General features: G+C 39.9%; 1 long non-coding RNA gene across 1 annotated transcript; it reads right to left on the bottom strand.

The window, feature by feature from the left end:
- Positions 1 to 120: 120 nt before the first annotated feature.
- Positions 121 to 20,223, bottom strand: LOC147821957 (uncharacterized). The gene is made up of 3 exons (XR_015446194.1): positions 20,099 to 20,223; positions 11,577 to 11,650; positions 121 to 1,238 (listed from the first exon to the last, which is right to left on the bottom strand). It is a non-coding gene; the product is annotated as an uncharacterized LOC147821957 (long non-coding RNA).
- Positions 20,224 to 20,828: the final 605 nt, after the last annotated feature.

Here is a 20,828-nt window from a genome sequence, read left to right as displayed (position 1 = left end):
AATAAGATTACAAGTATAGTCACCCAGATTTTTTTTTTTTTGTACCAGGGATCGAACTCAGGACGCTGCACTTGCAAGGCAGACGCCAGAACAACTGAGCTAAATCCCTGGCCCTTGTGTTGTGCCCAGATTGTAAGGTCCCAAAGACCACCAGGAGGCCGTTTCCGATGTAAGCACATGAGGGTCGTTTATTCAAGCTTAAGCAGGGACTCTCAATTGTCACCGACACAGCGGATCGAGATTGAGAGCCCCGAGTTCCAAATTAGCAGGGTTTTTATAGAGGTTACAGCAAGGTTTGGAGATTTTCCACTTAGCAGTTACATGATTGGTTAACATTAAGCGAGCATGAAGTGTACATTTTTGATTGGCTGAACTCATCAGGGGTAAGGGGGGATTATGTATAGGTTTTACAAAAGAAAAGAAGGACAAAGGTTAGTGGGCAACTGTCACGTATTGATGGTCAGCAGACATGGTGACTAATGGTCACGACCACCCAGCACTGACAGTCAGCACATTGACAGACGGTTCCTACAGATAGCGGGCCCAGGATGTTCATTTCCTGGTTAAACAGATGGCTGAGTAATTAACTTAGGAACTTTGGTTTGTTACAGATTGTATCTTTTGTTCCAGAGCAAACACATTTTAACCATTAATTTGAGAGGCTAGGGGAATGGTGGATTTTAGCAAAATGGAGTTGCTTTGGTCTCACACTTGCCCAGGTAATATTGATTAAATGGAGATCAAATGGGGAAGCTAGTCATGTAGCAAGTGTACCTGAATTTCCTGGAAGGAATGGGGTAGCTAGGGATGGTTTTGTCTCCAGTTAAAATGATTGAAGTCTATTTAGAATATCAATCACTGCTATTCATCCCTAAGGGAAGTATGTGGGTGTTAACCTTCACTGAATGTACCTCAATTATTTTTTATGCTAAGGGAACTGCCTTATAATTTCTAACTAACTTAGCTGTCTGCAATATTTCCTCCTCTAAAGTATTCCTAAATTCAGTTAGAGAAGAAAGAGCATAGTTTTTATCTAACTGCTTCAAGCTGAGAAGAGTTGATGTGAGCAGTTAGAGGCCTTCTCTGGAAAGTTGATTTACTAGGCCTCAGATAGAAGTCATATTGTAGTTCAGCAGCTATGAACTTTTTTACAAGGTTATCTGGTGGATCCTGGTAAAAGGAGTCTAGAATATTTGTCGTTGGCTCCATCTGTATGACCGCTTGGAATTTGGCAGCATCTAGGTAAGAATAAACAAAATTTTCAAGACATTAGAGCATATATAATCTAAGCATGAGCACTAGAATGGAAAGGCAGATTGGGGAAAGAGCCACATTTAGAAGCTTAAAAAGTGATTGTAACCTGCTGGCTCTTAGACTCTTTTACTGATGGAGGTTATCTATAAGTCTGATATTTTGTCATCAGTCTGTCTAGTTTTAGCTGCAAGAAGATAGAGACAATTTGAAAGACAATTGTAGCTAAGAAATTTAAAAACTTTTGTTGGGCTCTTATATATTTTAACGTAGTTCTTTTGTGGGTGTTTTTGGTACTGGGGATCGAACTCAGGTCCTTGTGCTTGCAGGGCGGGCAGGTGGTGGAACCACTGAGCTAAATCCCCCCCAGCCCCAACAATTGAGGGTGTTATCTTTTTTTTTTTGTACTGAGGATCAAACTTGGGTCCTTGTGCTTGCACAGCAGGCAGCGAAACCACTGAGCTAAATCCCCAGCCATAATTTTTTAAATGACAGAGGTCAACTACCAGTGTAGCTGGAAACTGCCAGGAGACAGCAATTGGAGCCCCTTTTTATATCTAGCTTTATTATTATATATTAATATACATTAATGACTTAATATCTTTAGTTATATTTTTCTACTGGGTGTTTAAGACCAAGTTAAAGTGAGACCTGTGTCAAATTAACCTCTTGCTATCTGTCAAGGTCAGTTAGGTCTCCCCAGGCATTACTTTGGAACCATGTATAGAGCCTCTCAGCTCTTCTGTCAGTGTCAGCTGTCAGGATGGGTCATGGCCTTACTTGACAATGTTGTTTTCAGTGAAAGCATGGAAAACTTTTCCCTCTTGGTGACACTCCTTTAGTACACTGTACATTTGTTCATTTTGTTCTCTGGCATCCAGCAATCTCCTTGCTCATGAGGTTGAGTGACTTAACAAAGATGTAGGACCATGTAGAAAAGGTTCCCTCATATCCTGGGTCCTCATTGATCTTGGAAGGCCAGGGCCAAAATATTGGCTGTCCTCTTAGCCCAGTTACCTTTCTAGTTCTGGTCTTTAAACTTTAGTTGTTAAAGAGAAGATTAGAGACATTAGGATTTTAGTGGGAGAAGTTGGCTTAACTATTACAATTTTACCTGGATATCAAGCACTTTAAAATATAAAGTATAGAGGACTGTTATTTTTATTAACCATGGTTATTTCAGTAGTTGAATCTCTGTAGAATGTTAACAGACAACAGTTATATAGTTTTATACAGAAAACTTGAGAACAAAAGCCACACAGTACATCGGCAGATGCCTGAGAGAGGTCCCGGGTCACAGGGAACCCACCCCATCCAGCTTGGCCCACAGCAGAGATCCACTTAGCCATGCGGGTGCCTGCAGGACCCCCACTCCCCCACCCCTGCTCCTCTGGCCTCTAGGCTGTACTGCCATCTGGCTCCACACTACAAAGACACAGGGGACACCAGACCACCAAACCACCATACTGGGTAAGTTGGAGGGATCATCACCTCCCATCAGAACCTGGACTATCTTTAGGGGAAGGGCAGCTGGTACCTGCAGTAGAGCCTTGCAGAGTTCAACCCTACAGGAGGACAGGGAGCTCAACTTGGGACTTGCAGCCAGAAATCTGCCTGAATCGCGCAGGTCTGAGACTAGCTTGCTGAGACGCATTTACTTATATCTGCACACTGCTACCCACATTGTCTATCATGACTGCAGAGACATACTATGAAGGAGGCCCTTCATTTTCATTTTTTATTTCCAAAATTAGTATTATTGGTTTGTTTTTTTTCTGATTTTAAATTTTTTTCCTACTTTTTGCAAATTTTTGTTTCTCTCTTCTGCCTTTTTTTTCTTCTGCTTTTTTTTCCTTCTTTCTTTTCTCTTTCTAATCCCTCTCTCTCTCTCTCTCTCTTGCTGTCCCACATTGTTCTTCATCTCGCTTTTTGTTCCTGTTCTGGCCCTAATTCAGATTTCTTTTTCTTTTCTTCCCTTTTTCCTTCTCTCACCCTTGTCCTCTGGCCTCACTGCTAACCTTCCCCTATCCTTCTACCTATCTATCCCTCCCTTCCCAACTCCTTCTAACTCCCCATCCTGAAGGGTAAAGTTGCTATATTTGCCGGAGATTTAGCTCAGTGGTTCTGCTGCCTGCCCCACAAGTGCAAGGACCCGAGTTCGATCCCTGGTACCAAGTTGCTATATTCAAGAGTTTATTCACTATAAACACATGTTGGGTTGGTCCTCGATTTTGATTTAATTCACACAGTTAAAGGTGATAGATTAATAACTACCACAAAATGTCATTTTCTAAGATGTACTTGATGCTATGGTGTTGCCGATTGTATCACTTGGACTAAGGTGTTGTTATTGATCTAGTCAGTGCTCCTTCCTGGTATAATGAAAATGAGATAGTCTCAGAGTCATTAGAGACTCAAAGCCTAAAGACCAGCTATATCTGGAAGACACCTCTGAGAAGCAACCATTCCATAAGGGTTCTAATTACAAGCAACAAAGATACTTACAATAAGCAATTTTGAAGTATCAACCCAGGAATTAAACCAAGGACAGTACCAAAAACAAAAATGACAAGACATTTCAGCAAGGCACAAACTCAGACTTCCACACCACCAAGGGTAAACTCTGGGGGAAATGAGGTGGAAAAGCCCAATAATCAACCACCTGTATACCCTGAACTGATAGCACAGGAGGTAACAAAACAGATGAATGAGGCTCTAGAAAAATTCAAAGCAGAAATAGTCTCCCAGATAACTACAGAGATGGGGAGCAGAGTGAAAGACATGATTAGAGACTCTAGAACAGAAACAGATTTAAAAAAATAGATGAGCTCAGAAATATGTTGGAAGCCATGAATGTCCAGCATAAGAAAGAAATGAAAACCATGGTCGCCCAACATAAGAAAGAAATGGAATCCATGAAACAGATTCAAACAGATATTCAGGAGATTAAAAGCTCCACTGAAAGTATCCACAGCAGATTAAGGGAATGTGAAGATAGAATATCAGATATAGAACACAGGATTGCAGTTAAAGACCCTGAAAACAGAGATTTCTTAAAAATAGTAAGGGGCCATGAGAAATCAATCCAACAGCTGCTAGATGATGCAAAGAATAATAATATAAGACTGAAAGGAGTCCACGAAAAACCAAGAGAAAGTAAAATTGACATAAAAAAACTGTTCACAGAATAGTGGAAAACTTCCCAGACAGAGGTAGAGAATTGGACATACAGATAAGTGAGGCATATAGAACTCCAACTAGCCATGATAAAAAAAAAAATCTACACCTAGCCATATAATAGTCAAGATTCCAAAAACCCAACAGAAGAACAAAATGCTACAAGCACTTAGAGAAAAGAAATAAATCACCTACAAAGGAAAGCCCATCAGAATCACAGCAGACTTCTCAACACAAACCTTCAAGTCAAGGAGAGCCTGGAGTGAAGTATTTCAAGCCCTAAAAGAAAATAACTTCATCCTAGACTGTTGTACCCTGCAAAATTATCTTTCAAAATTGATGGAGAAATTAGATACTTCCATGACAAAGAACACCTGAGAAATTTCATGAACACCAAACCAGCACTACAAGCAATTCTAAACAATATCCTAGAAAAAAACAATGAAGGTCACAACTCCATCAGGCCCTCTGGAAGCCACCAGGCAAGGTAAGAAACTAAAGGGATAGGGGGAAAAAATAAATAAAAGAGCCAACAAAGTAAAACATCATGACAAGGATGAATCAATATCTATCAATTATAACCATCAGCAGGGGATTTAGCTCAGTGGTTTTGCTGCTTGCTGCGCAAGCGCAAGGACCCAAGTTTGATCCCCAGTAACAACAACAAAAAAATTATAACCATCAATGTTAATGGCCTAAATTCACCAATAAAAAGAAATAGACTGACAGAATGGATTAAGAAGCAAAATCCAACAATATACCGTATACAAGAAACACACCTAATTCAAAAAGAAATTCATAGACTGAAAGTAAAAAAATGGAAAACAATTCTCCACTCCAAAGGAACCCAGAAAAAAGTAGGGGTAGCAACCTTATTTGGAGACAAAGTAGATTTCAAACGAAAAGTAATTAAGAGAGACAAAGATGGTCACTACATCTTTGTGAAGGGAACAATCCAAGATGAAGAGATGACAATCATAAATATGTATGCACCAAATATGAATGAGCCCAACTATACAAAACAAATATTAATGGACATGAAAAACAAAATAAGCAGTAACACAATTGTGGTGGGGGACCTCAATACCCTACTATCACAAATAGACAGATCATCTAGACAAAAAAATTAACAATGAAATTCTAGAACTGAACCAAGCTATTGAACAAATGGACTTAATAGATGTTTACAGAGTGTTCCACCCCACAAAATCAGAATACACATTTTGTTTGGCTGCACACAGTCATTCTCCAGAATAGACCACATGCTAGCTCACAGGACATGTCTAAGTAAATGTAAAAGAATTGAAGTTACTCCCTGTATATTATCAGACCATAGTGCCATAAAATTGGAGATCAATAAATAAGAAACCACAAAAACCCCCAAATCACATGGAAATTGAATAAAACCCTCCTGAACAACCAATGGGTCACAGAGGAAATTAAAGAAGGAATTAAACAGTTTCTACAAGTAAATGATAATGCCAGTACAACATACAGGAATCTATGGGACACAATGAAAGAAGTTCTACACAGGAAATTCATAGCAGTGAATGCCCATATTAGGACAACAGAGAGAACTCAGTTAAATAACCTAATGCAGAACCTCAAGCTCCTAGAAAAAGAAGAGCATAACAAACCCAAACCTTGTACAAGAAAGGAAATTATAAACATCTGAGCAGAAATCAATGCAATGGAGACTAAGAGAATGATACAAAAAAATCAATGAATCAAAGAGTTGGTTTTTTGAAAGAATAAATAAAATCGATAAACCTTTAGCCAACCTTATCAAAAAAAGGAAAGAAAAGGCACAAATCCATGCAATTAAGAATGAAAAAGGTGAAGGCACAACAAATCCAGCAGAAATTCAGAGAATCATCAATACCTACTTTGAGAACCTGTACTCTAATAAAATGGAAAACACAGAAGAAATGGACAGATTCTTAAATACATACAAATTGCCAAAATTAAATGAAGAAGATATAGAAATTCTAAACACCCCAATTACAATGAGTGAATTTGAAAATGTAATAAAAAACTTACCAACAAAGAAAAGCCCAGGTCCTGATGGCTTCACTGCTGAATTCTACAAGACATTTAAAGAAGAACTATTGCCTTTACTCTTTAAACTTATCAAAGAAATTGAAAGGGAAACAAGTCTTCCAAATTCATTCCTGGAAACAAGTGTTACTTTGATCCCAAAACCAGGGAAAGACCCAACCCAAAAAGAGAACTACAGACCAATCTCCCTAATGAACATAGATGCAAAAATCCTCAACAAGATACTGGCAAACAGAATACAGAGGGTCATCAAGAAGATCATACAACCTGACCAAGTCAGATTTATCCAAGGGATGCAAGGATGGTTCAACATCTGTAAATCAATAAATGTAATACACTATATTAACAGAGTCAAGGACAAAAACCACATGATCATCTCAACAGATGCAGAAAAAGCATTTGACAAAATCCAACACCTATTCATGATAAAAACCCTACAGAAAATTGGAATAGAAGGTCTTTATCTCAACCTGATTAAGGCTATCTATGAAAAACCAACAGCCAACATTATATTAAATGGTCAAAAACTGAAAACTTTCACGCTAAAATCAGGAACAAGACAAGGATGCCCACCAGCACCACTCCTGTTCAATATTGTTCTGGAAATATTAGCCATAGCAATTAGAAAAGAGAAAGAAATAAAAGGAATAAAGATAGGAAAGGAAGAAGTGAAACTGTCATTATTTGCTGATGATATGATACTTTACATAGAAGATCCAAAAAACTCAGTCAAAAGTCTGCTAGACCTAATTGACAGATTCAGTAGAGTAGCTGGATACAAGGTTAACACTTAAAAAACAATAGTCTTCTTATACGCAAATAGCAGATCCATTGAGAAATTCGGGAAATAATTCCTTTTACAATAGCATCTAAAAAAATGAAATATCTAGGAATCAACCTAACAAAGGAAGCAAAAGATCTCTACACTGAAAACTACAGCTCTCTGAAAAAGGAGATCAAAGAGGACATAAGAAAATGGAAAGATATCCCTTGCTCCTGGGTAGGAAGAACCAATATAGTGAAAATGGCCATACTTCCAAAACTACTATATAGATTCAATGCAATCTCAATTGAAATTCCAACAATATACTTCACAGAAGTAGAGAAAATAATACAAAAATTCATTTGGAAGCAGAAGAAACCTAGAATAGCAAAAGTAATTCTAGGCGACAGAGACATGGCTGCGGGTATCACAAGCCCCAACTTGAAACTATACTGCAAAACTACTGTGATAAAAACAGCATGGTACTGGCAAAGAAACAGACCCGAAGATCAGTAGAATAGATTAGAAGATGCAGAAATAACTCCAGACATACTCAGCTACCTCATCTTTGACAAAGGAGCCAACCACCCTCATTGGAGAAAAGATAGCCTATTTCATAAATGGTGTTGAAAAATTGGATTTCAACCTGCCAAAGATTAAAACTAGACCCATACCTATCACCGTGGACTAAACTAAGATCAAAGTGGATTAAAGTTCTAAATATTAAGTCAGAAACACTAAACTTGCTGGAAGATAAGTTAGGTAGAACTCTTGATGACATTGGCATAGGAAAAGACTTTATGAACAAATCTTCAGTAGCACGGGGGCTAGCACAAAGAATCAACAACTGGGATCTCATCTTATTAAAAAGCTTCTGCACTGCAAGAGAAACTACCAACAGAGCTAAGAGACAACCTACAATGTGGGAAGAAATATTTAGCAGCTGTACCTCAGACAAAGGTCTACTATCGAGAATATACAAAGAACTGAAAAAAACCAGACCCCTCCAAATTCAAAGACTCAATTCAAAAATGGGCATCCGAAATGAACAGACATTTCTCAGACAAAGAAGTAAAAACAGCAATTAAATATATGAAAAAATGTTCGACATCACTGGTCATTCAAGAGATGCAGATGAAAACAACACTGAGATTCCACCTCACCCCACAAAGATTGGCTGCTATCAAGAAATCAACAAATAACAAATGCTGGCGGGGGTGTGGAGAGAAAGGAACCCTTCTCCATTGTTGGTGGGAATGTAGATTGTTGCAACCACTGTGGAAATCAGTATGGAGATACCTCAAAGAACTAGGACTAGAGGTCCCATTTGATCCAGCTATTCCCCTACTGGGAATCTTCCCCAAAGAATTAAAAGAATCATACCACAGCGATATATGTGCACCTATGTTTATAGCAGCACAGTTTGTAATAGCTAAAGCTTGGAAACAGCCCAAGTGCTGATCGACTGGAAACTGGATAAAGAAGATGTGGTTAAAAAAAAAAAAAAATGTGGTTTTTCTATAAAATGGAGTACTACTCAGCAATAAAGAATGAGAAACTAGAGACATTTATAGCTAAATGGATGCATATTGAGGTCATACTCTTAAGTGAAATAAATAGGACACACATGTGTAAATACCGAATAGTTTCTCTAGTGTGAGAAATTGGTGTAAATAAGGATGAAAATGATTAAAATGAATAATTGATAATTTGAAATAAGAAGAAAAGCCCAAAGGGGTAGGGGTGATGGGAGGGGAAGGGAAAGGGAAAAAGGGAAGGGAAAATTTATGAGAAAAGAAAAAAATGGAAATGAAGTCTAAGTAAATAGAGAAGGGTGGAGGGGGTGAAGGGTGCACGGGTAATGGGGAAAAAATAAGAACCAAGATACATCACGTACAGGTACAAGCACCCAATGATAAATGTAAACATATTGTATACCTAAAATGTACCAATAAAAGACCTTAGGAATTTTTCAAAAAGCCACACAGTATTTTAGCAATACAATCATGATATTATCTTTGTAACACACTTAAATGTCCATCTTAGTATAGAATAATCTTTTAGTCAAACATCTGTATCTGATCACAAGACATTAAATGACCAAAGAAAATTCTCACCTAATTTGTTATCCTTTAATAGGATGTCATTTAAAAAGAATGTACATATCAGCCTATAAATGCACCTTAGAAGTTTATAATGTCTCTAATAATATGTGACATTGTTTGGACTGCTTGGTGCCTGAGCATCCTAAGTGTGGTGATGCATATAACATACACATTACATAAGTTCTTAAAAAAAACTATTATTTGACTGATTATCTCATGCCAACTTGACATGTACCTCTTATCATAAGCAGCTGGAGTGCAAGAGGCAGATAGATGACTAAAACAAAAGATTATTACCATAAACAATATCTTAGAAGACCTGTACACCTGGAAGGCATGAATGCACTTAATACACCATGAAATTAGCAATAATGAGTATCACAGTTATATGAAACCTTTTATCCCTTAATTTAGTTTCTTACCAAGAGCATCTTTTAACAAAACCTTGTTTTTTCACAGAAAACTCCACCTTTTGATGATGACCAATGTAAACATATCACAGTAATATGCTTAGTAATGTTTATTGAGGTATATTTCTCATAAGGCTATGGAAATAATTGGGGTCCCTTTTGTGAACAAAGGCTGGAGAAATATTTCCAGGCAGCTGCTCCCTTATTCACCAAGGGAGTCATCTAGTAGTTTCCTTAAGCCTAAGGGTCTCTATTTAGCTATCTTAACAAATTTTTAGATGAGCTATGAGAATGAGATCATAACAATTAATACATTATTTTTGACCAATGAAAGATTCCCAAGTTATTATACACAGATAACAATATGCATTACACAATAATATGCATTGCACTTATAATCCATATTGTCAAGACACCAGTCTTGACATCACTTTGATCACCTGGGAACCTGGGTGAAAACATGTCTTTAACTCTAATGACATTTATCTATAAGCCAACTTAAATTATAGGCAAATATTTTAGAAATCAAAAAAGGCAAAAAAGAAAAAATTGTTGAGCTCAAACAAAATAGCTGTAAGACAGATTTGACAAATAGGTGAACACACATAAGACAATTTGTTTAAAAAACAGAGTGGACTCAGATGTATTTGGCCAAGTCAAATTATAATAACCCTTTTATAGTTTTTAGGTTTGTAACTATAAATAAGACTAGTCAGGACTTTTGTAGGTCAATTAACAGAGATCTCTTATAATAAGAATCAGAAGGGCCGAGGATTTAGCTCAGTAGTTTTGCCACCTGCTGCACAAGCACAAGGACCTGAGTTCGATCCCCGGTACCAAAAAAAAAAAGAATCAGAAGAAAAAAGACCTTTTACACTTGTGAAAGAAAAGAAAGTTTTTAAGATGGGCACTAGGCTGATGGTTTATCCAGTTGGACCATTTAGCCACACAGCCTTTTTATTGTTGTTTTAATAGCCATAGTTGTTGAATAGTCAGTTGGTAGCCAGAACTGTTGCTTGATAGTCACATGTGACTGTTTCCTGTAGAGGGGCAAACTGTTAAAAGGTAATTTTAACTATTTCTACGTGTGGGTATATAGGCTAGGGCTGAGTGTAGAAAGAGACTAGGTCGCACCCATTGGACCCAAGTATGTCTTTTAAACAATTTTAATCTGTCCTGTTGTAGATACCTACCTATGACAGTTTTTTCATTTTGCTTGTGATCCTTGGGCCATACTTAGCTATAGGCCTTTCTTTTTTAGAGCCTTAGTTAGCATATCTCTAATAATAGTGGCTGGCCTGGCAAGATGTCTTGGAGAGAAATCATGACAAGAGAGGCAGTCCTCTGGGAACTGGGACTGTGTCTAGTCTTTTTTTTTTTTCAGTACCAGGGATCAAACTCAGGACCTTGCACTTGTGAGGCAGGCACAGTGCCACTGAGCTAAATCCTTGACCTGTGTGTCTATTCTTTAACACCTGTTTTTATTTAAAACTGTTGTTAAACTCATAAAGTTCCCTAGCAATGTTTTTTAAACAAATGTTTTGTTTTATCAATGAACTTATCTGTGTTATAAAACTTAGTCTGTCCTGTGTTATAAAAACCAATTAGCATTGTTCTTAAGGAGACAGGGAAGTAAGAGGAGTTAATCTCTAATTTTGCCTTAGGACTAAAAGGCAGATAAACTTGGACTAAAACTTTATATTTATTCTTTGCAAATTTCAGAATTAAATCTAGACCAATTTCTAAAATATGTCCCAGAGATGAGTGAAAGTCAGTTCTACTCTGGAAGGGTTCCAGGGAGGGGAAACTCACCATTTTGTAAGCTTGGTCTTGATATTCAACAGCCACAGAGGAGAGAATTGTCTTGAACCAAACCCTGCAGGAAACTGCATTATTTTTCAGGGGAAGGGCAGTGGAGAAAGGACAGAAAAATGACTAAGTATGGCACAAGAACTAACTCTTAACCATTTCGGGTGCTGAAAGACAATTATGATTGAGAGCTTTTTCTATAACGGATCTCTAATTTTAGCAAAACATGTTTCCAGAGACAAGAGCTATGGTTGATTCTAACTGTGTTGGCAAGCAGAAAATCAAACCAATAATCAAAGAACCTAAATGGCTGACTTTTTTAGCCTCTTGAAAGAGAGTGAGAGAGAAAATAAAGTTTTAATCAGGTCCCCAGATTAAAATATGGGTATCTGTCTTTTGGGTTTCTTTAGAAGCTGACAGAGGGGTCACACAATCTCACCATATCCTGCTATCTAAAGGTGACAAATGCCTGTAATCCCTAGGAATTCCCTTAGCTGTTATAGAGTCTTGGGCTGTTGGTTTCATTCTTTCTTCCCCCAGTCTTTAGATTCCCTTAGATATATAAGGGTCAAATATTTTATCTCAAAGCTGTAAATTTATTCTTTAGGTCTAGAAACCTTATAACCCCTGACTGTTAGAAAATTCAGCAGAGCATGGGTGCCTTCGTTAGGGAGCTCTTCTGAGGGGGCACATGACAGTATACTATGGACATATTGTGAGACTATGACTTGGGGAAAACTAGTATTTTCTTTATTCAAATCAGGAGCTTGGCGTGGCCTTATCTTTTTTTTTTTTTTTTTATACCAGGGATCCAACTCAGGGCCTTGCGCTTGCAAGGCAGGCAGTGACAGCACTGAGTTAAATCCCCGGCCCGGCATGTCCTTATCTTTCACCTGATAAATAGTTGACAATTTAAAATAACTGAAGGGCTTAGTTCGCATCTTTCTTAAGCCTTTGAGAATATATGTCTGGGACTGGGGACCTGCCTGACAAGTGTGAGGTCTTATGTTCGATCCCCAGTACCAAAAAAAAAAAAAGAATACATGTCTGAAATGTCAGACCCCAGCCAAGGAAAAAGAGAAAAATTTCCCAGGGCGGGCCAGGGATCTAGCTCAGTGGTTTTGCCGCCTGCTTCACAAGCACAAGGACCGGAGTTTGATCACCGGTACCACAAAAAAAAATTTCCCAGAGCAATGCAGTTACACATCCTGCAAGACATCAAGGATAACAGGAAGTTAAGGCCTGGGTTCAAGATAAGCAGCCTGCCCCATGCAGCAACATCTGCAGGTCCAGATACCCCTGGAGACCACCAGACTTCCTACCCCAGAACAAAATACTTCCTCTACTCCAGGACAAAACTTTCCACTCCTCCTGGCACTACCCCTCCCCTACCCAAATTTCCCTATAAAGTTTCCCCTCACCCAACCTCCCAGGTGATAGGTCTCCCACTACCTCAGCAGCTATTATGTATAGTAGCTGTCCTCTTCCTATGGTGCCTTGCCTCCTCCCCTGTGTGACATCATGCCAAGATGGTTGCTCCCACCAAAGAATAAACCCTTCTTCCCAGCATGCCCCTGTTCCTGCCTAGAAAGTAACCTAATACTCGCTCACCTCCTACCACCTAATGACATCACCAGCTCCTCCATTCCCTAGTCACTACCTCACTCAACCCCACCTCAGCCCCTACAAACCCCACCCCAGTCTCTATAAAAGACTCTCCCTGCCCCAGCCATATTGCTTTTGTCTCTCCTTTGTTCAGAGACAGCCCGGCAGATCTATTCCCCTAATAAAGGCTTGTTGTGGCCTGGTCTGGTCTTGGTTTTCGGCCCTTTTACCTGACACCAGGGTCAACAGCTTTGTCGCCTTTGACTAGCCTGCACCAGTGCAGGCTGAAAATAAAACTTCGCTTGTTGCTTCATTTTTGCCTGCTCTGGTGGTCTCAGTCATGCCTCAGTTTACCCTAACATGAAAGTCTTCTATTTTGTTTTCCTCTCTGGTTAGCAGGCTAGTGGGGGTCTTGTATAGGGACTGGTCTCTAGTAGGAATTGGCTGTTTCCCTGGCTGTCTTCTGACCTTCTAAAATTAGGACAGTATTTGTCTTTAAATGCAGTAGTAGCTTGTAATACTGTTTGTCTCTCACTAGAAGTCAAGGTTTGATTTAGGAATAACATTACATCTTTCTAATCTAGCTCATAGGTCTGAGTAAGTCCTCTAAAGACCTTAACGTACTTATTAGGGTTATCTGAAAAACTTTTCTAGGTCTCCTTTCTTTGATTTGTCTTAAGTCACTGAGAGGAAAGGACATATAAATGCAAGTAGTCCTGCATTTGCCTTTTATTTCCTGTAAGGGATACTGCCTTTGAGGGGCCTGAATAAGCTAAGGATGGATATAGCCTCATAGAGGTTTCAACAATGGCTGGCCTAGAAACCCCACCCTCAGCACCCAGTGGTCAAGGCTTTGAATAAAGTTGTCTTGGAAACTTTGTCCTCACGTTCTAAAGGGTGAGGAGTAACCTAAGGCTTAGTGGTACTGAATGCCTTAAGACTGAAGTGTCTGGTTTTCCTGTGGCTTACATTTACATTTTGAGCACAAGCAAGGATCACTTTTTAATGCAAAGAAAGATTGAACATAAGGCAATTTTGACCACTTTCTTTTGTATAGTATGATTTCAGTTGTAAAGCAGCATCATAATTAATACTTTCCTCTGTATTCTATTTTGGCTGTGGGGGTAGGCACAACACGTAACTTTTAAAAAAATTTTTTTAAAATAAAAATAAAATAAAATAAAAAAACACATAACTTTGACATTGAGTTCCCTGGAAGAAATCCAAGAGAGAATTGCATCCCTATACTCTTTACTTTATATCTATGGCCTTGAGATGTACCCCAAGTTGATTCTACTCCAGGGTGGGTGACTGCCTGCCATCTGGAGAGAGACACAGAAGATAAAATCGGACTGGACTGTCCACCCCTTAACCAACCACAATCTTATCTTCCCAGGAAACTCCTGTTCCTACCCCCATAGGTGCTCCTAAAGCACAAGTTGCCACTGATTCTGTTAGAAAAATCCAGAGCTGAAACCAAGACAAGAACCAAACAGGCCTTTATTGCAGAGCGGGGCAAGCTGCCGGGCTGTCTCTGAACCAAGGGAAAACAGCAACCGCGTGGAGGCTTAGCGCGGGGGTTTTTTAAAGAGTTGGAGGAGGGTTAAGTGACCTAGAGGGTTCAGACTGGTGGAGGGGGGCGGGGCAGGAACGTGATGGATTATGGGAAGAAGAATGCTGATTTGGGCGGGAAGGGAGACATGTTGGGGCTGGGTTTAGGCGGGAACGTGAGGGATTGTGGGAAGAAGAAGACTGATTTGGGTGAGAAGGGAGACGTCTTGGGGCTGGGTGACCTATCAGATTCCAGTTGTAACAGCCATATTTTTGAAAGAGAGAGCAGAAATAGGTCATCAGTTAAAATAGAGCACTTTTTTGTCTGCAAAAGGGATTACCTCTAGAGACAGGTAAAGTATATGTCTTGGAGAGAGAAGCCTCTGAGACATTCCTGTTATCTAGTCACCCAAGGAACCTTCATTAGGAGCAAGACAAGGCTACTCCTTTAAGGACTGTTTTTAAATCATAGTATCAGAAACTCACAGGTTAAATTTATGTTTATCACCTAACAACCACAATTCACATGTTAGTAAAGGCACATCGACCAGTTCTCTATGTGCTCATGAAAAGAAAAAGGCTAAGAACTCCTTTTTATTCTAGTTAGCATATAAAAACACAAATACAAGTTGCTAGCTGATTGCTATACTCCACCTCACCACCCCCCCAAGACAAAACAGCTGTTGCAAGTTGCCTTAGCCTGACTTCTCAGAAGGAGGGGCGATTTGACTACAAGGGATTTGGAGAAAAGTTTAAGGGGAGTTTTAAACTCACTAGCAGAGAGAAAAAGTCCAAATAAAAGTTTAAGCCTTTTAAACACCCCCAAAAATCACCATATAGCATTTTACAAGTCTACAGTCGAAGGTTTAAAGCCCATAATTTATTATCAAGGCAAAGAATCTGTACTATCAGATTCTTTACTTTTTTTTTTTTTGGTACCGGGGATCGAACTTGGGTCCTTGCGCTTGCGCAGCAGGCAGCAAAACCACTAAGCTAAATCCCTGGCCCTAAAGCCCATAATTTATTACCAAAACTATTTTTTTCCTACATACATGAATGAGAGAGAAGGTTGGTATAAGGTCAGACTGAGGCACAATTGAGACCACCGAGGCAGGCAAAATTCAAGCAACTGGTGAAGAGTTTATTGCTGTCTGGGTGAAGATGGGCCAAGGGTGAAAAGGCAGTTGACACTGAGAGGAGGGTGTATGCAATTGTTACAGGGGAGTTTAGCTAGGGGAGGGGGCACTGGTCGAGAGGGTGGAAAATTCTGTCCTGGAGTAGAGGAAGTCTTTTGTTCTGGGGTGGAGGAAGTCTGGTGGTTTCTGGGAGTAGCTGGACCTGCATGTGTTGCTGTGTGGGGTGGGCTGCTTATCTCCTGCTTAACCTGGGCCTTGGCTTCCTGTTATCCTCTGTGTCTTCCAGAATGTGTAACTGCATTACTTGGGAAGCTTTTCTCTTCTGCCTGGACTGGGGTCTGACAGTTGGGATTTTCTCTTAAACTTATTTGAGATCCTTTCTTTCTTTAATTTTACATGCTTCTATAAGGAAAGTGTAAAGTTCCAAGGAAAGATCAGAAATAAGGCCAGGAAAAGGAAGTCTTTTCTTCTCATACTCATGGTGAGTTACTGAGACAACTTGCTCATGAGTCATCAATCTCAGCCTGGAAGGGCAAGAAAGGAGAATCTCCAGAGCTAAGATTGCCTCCTCACCAGAGAAAGATCAGACCAGAAGGAAACAGAGGCAGAATAGGCCCAGCATTTTCTCTAGAGTGTAGAGAAGGATTGAACCAGAAGGTCTCAGTAAAACCTGTCCCCCAAGACTTAAGTATGGCCACTGACCTGTAGTGTTTTTATCTGGTGGATGGGGTCCCATTATTCATTAATAGTCATGTATATTTCTTAAATATAAACTAGATTTCATAAAAAGACTTCAATGGGGGGGATTGTAGTATATAAGATTTGCATAAATTCTTGAATTTGCCTTTGGGGCCAGGGATGTAGCTCAGCACTGCACCTGTCTGGCAAGCACAAGGTCCTGAGACCAATTCCCGGTACCGAGAAAAACAAACAAACAAAAAAACAAACCATAAAAAGACCCATTCTACAGCGTTTTCTAAATTTACTTGTAATTACTATTAAAATCCACTAAGAGGCGCTCTAGCACTACCGTTTTCCCTAACACTGTTGTCTAACAAAACAAGGAATGTAACTCAATCAACTAAGTCCAAATGCAACATATACAAAATGAAATTAAAATGTAATTTTAACAAAGGACAATGCATCATAAGAGAAACCATCAATTTGCAAGAATTTAAAACACAACCTAAAATTTAAGACAATTTTGAAACAAAAACTGGAAATCTATGAAACAAAGGCCAGGATTTATTAAACGAACAGAATCTATGAAACAAAAGGCCAGAGTCTATGAAACAAAATAATTTATAAATCAAGAACCAGAATCCATGAAACAAAGTTAGGATCAATGAAGCAAAAAGATCAGAAAGTTAGAACCTATGAAACAAATGCAAACTCTTAACCTCCATCCAATGACCTCCAGATGATAAAGGGTACCAACTAATCCAAATGAGCAAAATAATCCAAACAAGGGAAATATTATAACTCCCAACCTGCTAGATATCTGAAACATGAGTATAAACTCATATAAAATTGAAGAATGAATTCTAGAAACTGTTGTAGATGGCACACATGAATCCACTTGTTCTAATAGGCTTTTTTGAAAAAGAAAAGTTTATTCCAGTGAACAGAGACTAAAATCAGGGACGAAAATCAGGGAGATTCTAGCAAGTGCTGGGAAAAGCTGACTTCATTACATCCATGTGTGGATGGGCTGACACTGTTAGAGAGAAACAGCAGCAGCTACCTGGGAGAGATTTCATCCTTGAGTGGATGAGCTAACACTAGGAGAGACATATTAGCAGCTAACTGAGAAAGGAATTAGGCTTATATAAGTATTGAAGGAGCTAAGGAATCTTGGGTGAAATGTTTATGACTGAGTCAAGGACAGTCTGGGCAGGTGTGTAGACACTCACTGGACTTTTTGACGGGGAGATTGTCTTCTGTTTACTGAGAAATAGCCTGCCCTTTGCTAAAAGTGGACTGTTTGCTTGCCCTGTTTGTAAAGATCTCACTTAAGTCAGGAATGACAGGAACAATGGAAGTTAAGATTAGGAAAAACTAGGGCCAGGGATTTAGGTCAGTGGTTCCACTGCCTGCCTCGCAAGCTCAATGTCCCGAGTTCAATCTCCAGTGATTGAATTGGGTTTGGTCCCAGAGATGGTTTGATCCAGAGATGGTTTGGTCCCCAGTTAAGGTGATTGAAGTCTATTTAGAATATCAATCACTGCTATTCATTCCTAGGGGAAGTATGTGGGTGTAGTACTTTCTCTCTTTTTAATGTTAACCTTCAGTGACTGTGCCTTGATTATTTTTTATGCTGAGGGCCCAGCCCTGTCCAACTGCCTTATAATTTCTAACTAATTTAACTGTCTGCAATATCTGGACAGATGTCCAGGTTCTTGTGCACAATGAACAAAAACTGGACATTGCAATCAATGGTAAGGCAAAAGTGCCTAAGTCTAATGAAGTTTAAGAGGGGAGGGCTGGGGATTTAGCTCAGTAGTTCTGCCTCGTGCCTTGCAAACAGAAGGACCCGAGTTCGATCCCCAGTACCAAAAATAAATAAATAAATAAATAAAAATAAAAGGGGAAGGTACACTCAGAGGGAGCAGGCTTGTAACAGCAGAAAGAAAAATGGCAGGAGCATAGAACATGTTTGGCTTGAGGATTTAAAATGTGTCCCTGTGCCTGACCTAGCACACCTAATTGACAACATGATTGACAAGGTGCTGAGTCATAACAGTTGTAGGCACTGCACAAGTCTTTTCCCATAAATTCACTCTGTTGTAATTGGATATATGAGGTGCAGTCCATATGTATGAACCTTTCATAAGGCCCAAGTGAAGAAAAGTCACTGTAAATCATGCCTGCAGATCTTGCATTTGTTAGATCTCCCTCACCTTAAAATGGCTGCTACATAAAATGGCAGCCTCCTCCTTCCCATAATACCCTGCTTCCCACTTAAAAATATGTCTTTACCCGCCAAAAGACAACCTTTTTCTTTCCAACATGCCCCTCTTCCTGCCAAAACAATAACCTGATACTTGCTACCTGCTAGCAACTAGTGATGTCACAGGCTCTTCCAATCCTTAACCACTACATCACTCAACCTCACCCCAGCTCCTATAAGAAGCGTTCCCTGTCCCAGCCATATTACTCTCTCTCCTCTGTTTGGAGATAGGCCAAGCAGATTGTCCCTACAATAAAGCTTGTTGTGGTTCTGGTTTGGTCTTGGTTTTTGGCTGTTTTACCTGGCAACATTCAAGCATCCTGGATTGGAAATTCAGAAATTTCCAGGGGTCTTTGTAATTTCTATTTCTGGTTTTGTTTTGTTTTGTTTTGTTTGTATTGGGGATTGAACTCAGGACCTTGTGCTTTCTAGGAAGGCCATGGCACCACTGATCTAAATACCAGGCCTGTTATTTTTATTTCTGCCTCTAGGTAGTAGGCCTTAGGACAAAGTTTAGAGGGGTTGGCCTGGGGCTTACCCAGGTTGGCCCTGGGGCTTTCCCAGGTAAGTGAAGGGGAATGGACCCATAATCCCTAATTGTACTATCTATATTAGTGACACTTCCACACAACCTTATGAATATACATAAAAATCACTGAATTGTACATTTTAAGAATGAAAGATTTATTGTTCATAGATTATATTACATCTTTAAAATATTTTCAATTTTAAAAAGGAGATGAAAGGGCCAGGGATTTAGCTCAGTGGCACCGCGCCTGCCTTGGAAGTGCAAGGTCCTGAGTTCAATCCCCGGTACCAAAAAATAAAAATAAAAAAAATAAAACAGGAGATGAGGAGGGCCCCGTGGGGAAAAAAAATGTGAAACTAGAAGGGAGGAAGGGACAAGGGGGGTGGGGGAGGTGGTAGAGGGTAAAAATGATCCAAGTAGTTACGTTCATGTATGAACTTGCCAAAATGAAACCCATTAATCTGTATAACCAATGTGTGGCAATTTTTAAAAATGTGAAAGAAGAGAAAAATGAAGATCAGGGGGTGTAGCTCTGTGGGAAGGCATTTGCCTAGCATGTACTAGGCCCTGGGTTCCATCCCTAGCACTGTAAATACATACATACATACATACATACATACATAATTTAAAAAATAAAGTTGCCCAAAGGTAAAGGCTGGAGACCAAACTGTCCCAGAGCATAACCCAGAGCACCACTGAGACTGCTGCACCCCAATTCCCTTCCCATCTCCCCTTTTTACCCCCCCCAACTCACATTTCTGTGGTCTGAACCCTGCCCCCTGCCCGAGCTTGCTTTGTGGCCCCAAGATGAGGCACCTTCCATCCCTGCCCCCTCTCCCTCTGGTCTCACTCAGCTGGTTCTGATATAATCTGTCCAGGAAAGGCGGGCAGGAATGTGCTGGACGTTGGGCCTTGAGGGGCAGCCCTTTCACATTTCCTAGTAACCACCTGGTAGGAGGGTATAGGGTGTGGTGCCAGCAGCTCTGTCTAACCCCCACCCAGGGCCTGTTTGTTTATGTTGTGGTTGTCACCATGGTCCCTCAAGGGCTAGACCAACACAAGCTAGGCCTTACTCGCACAGGGTATGTCCTGGGGGTTTGTGGACTGGAGTTGAGGCTTTCCTTCCCCAGGGCCTCTGTTTTGACAGAGAGCAAATTAATCCTGCGGGTCCCAAAACAACTCTGCAACCGAAAGGGATTGGATCCAATCTTCCTAAGCCATCATGGTTTAGACCATTTTTTGAGATAAATAGGCCCTCCATCTCCTCAGAGCTAGCTTTAAATAAATCCTTTTTTCCTTTTTACCCAAATGTATGGCCTGAGATTAGGAGCCTAAGCAGCCAGTAACACTTCCTTTCATCAGTTGCCACCGGCATCACAGATCAGGGTGACATGTAAGCCCAGGTCTTCTCCCTAATTAGCGTGGAAATTTCTGGAGCTGAGGCTATGGGATAGCCTTGCAGTGCAACAACAGAATGAGAAATC

The sequence above is a fragment of the Heterocephalus glaber genome, unplaced genomic scaffold (assembly GCF_053883595.1).
Source record: "Heterocephalus glaber isolate CG9 unplaced genomic scaffold, H.glaber_assembly_v1.0 deba00001687, whole genome shotgun sequence".
Taxonomy (NCBI): domain Eukaryota; kingdom Metazoa; phylum Chordata; class Mammalia; order Rodentia; family Bathyergidae; genus Heterocephalus; species Heterocephalus glaber.
Note: the sequence above shows the minus strand (reverse complement) of the source record. Positions and strands in the feature narration are given on the sequence as shown.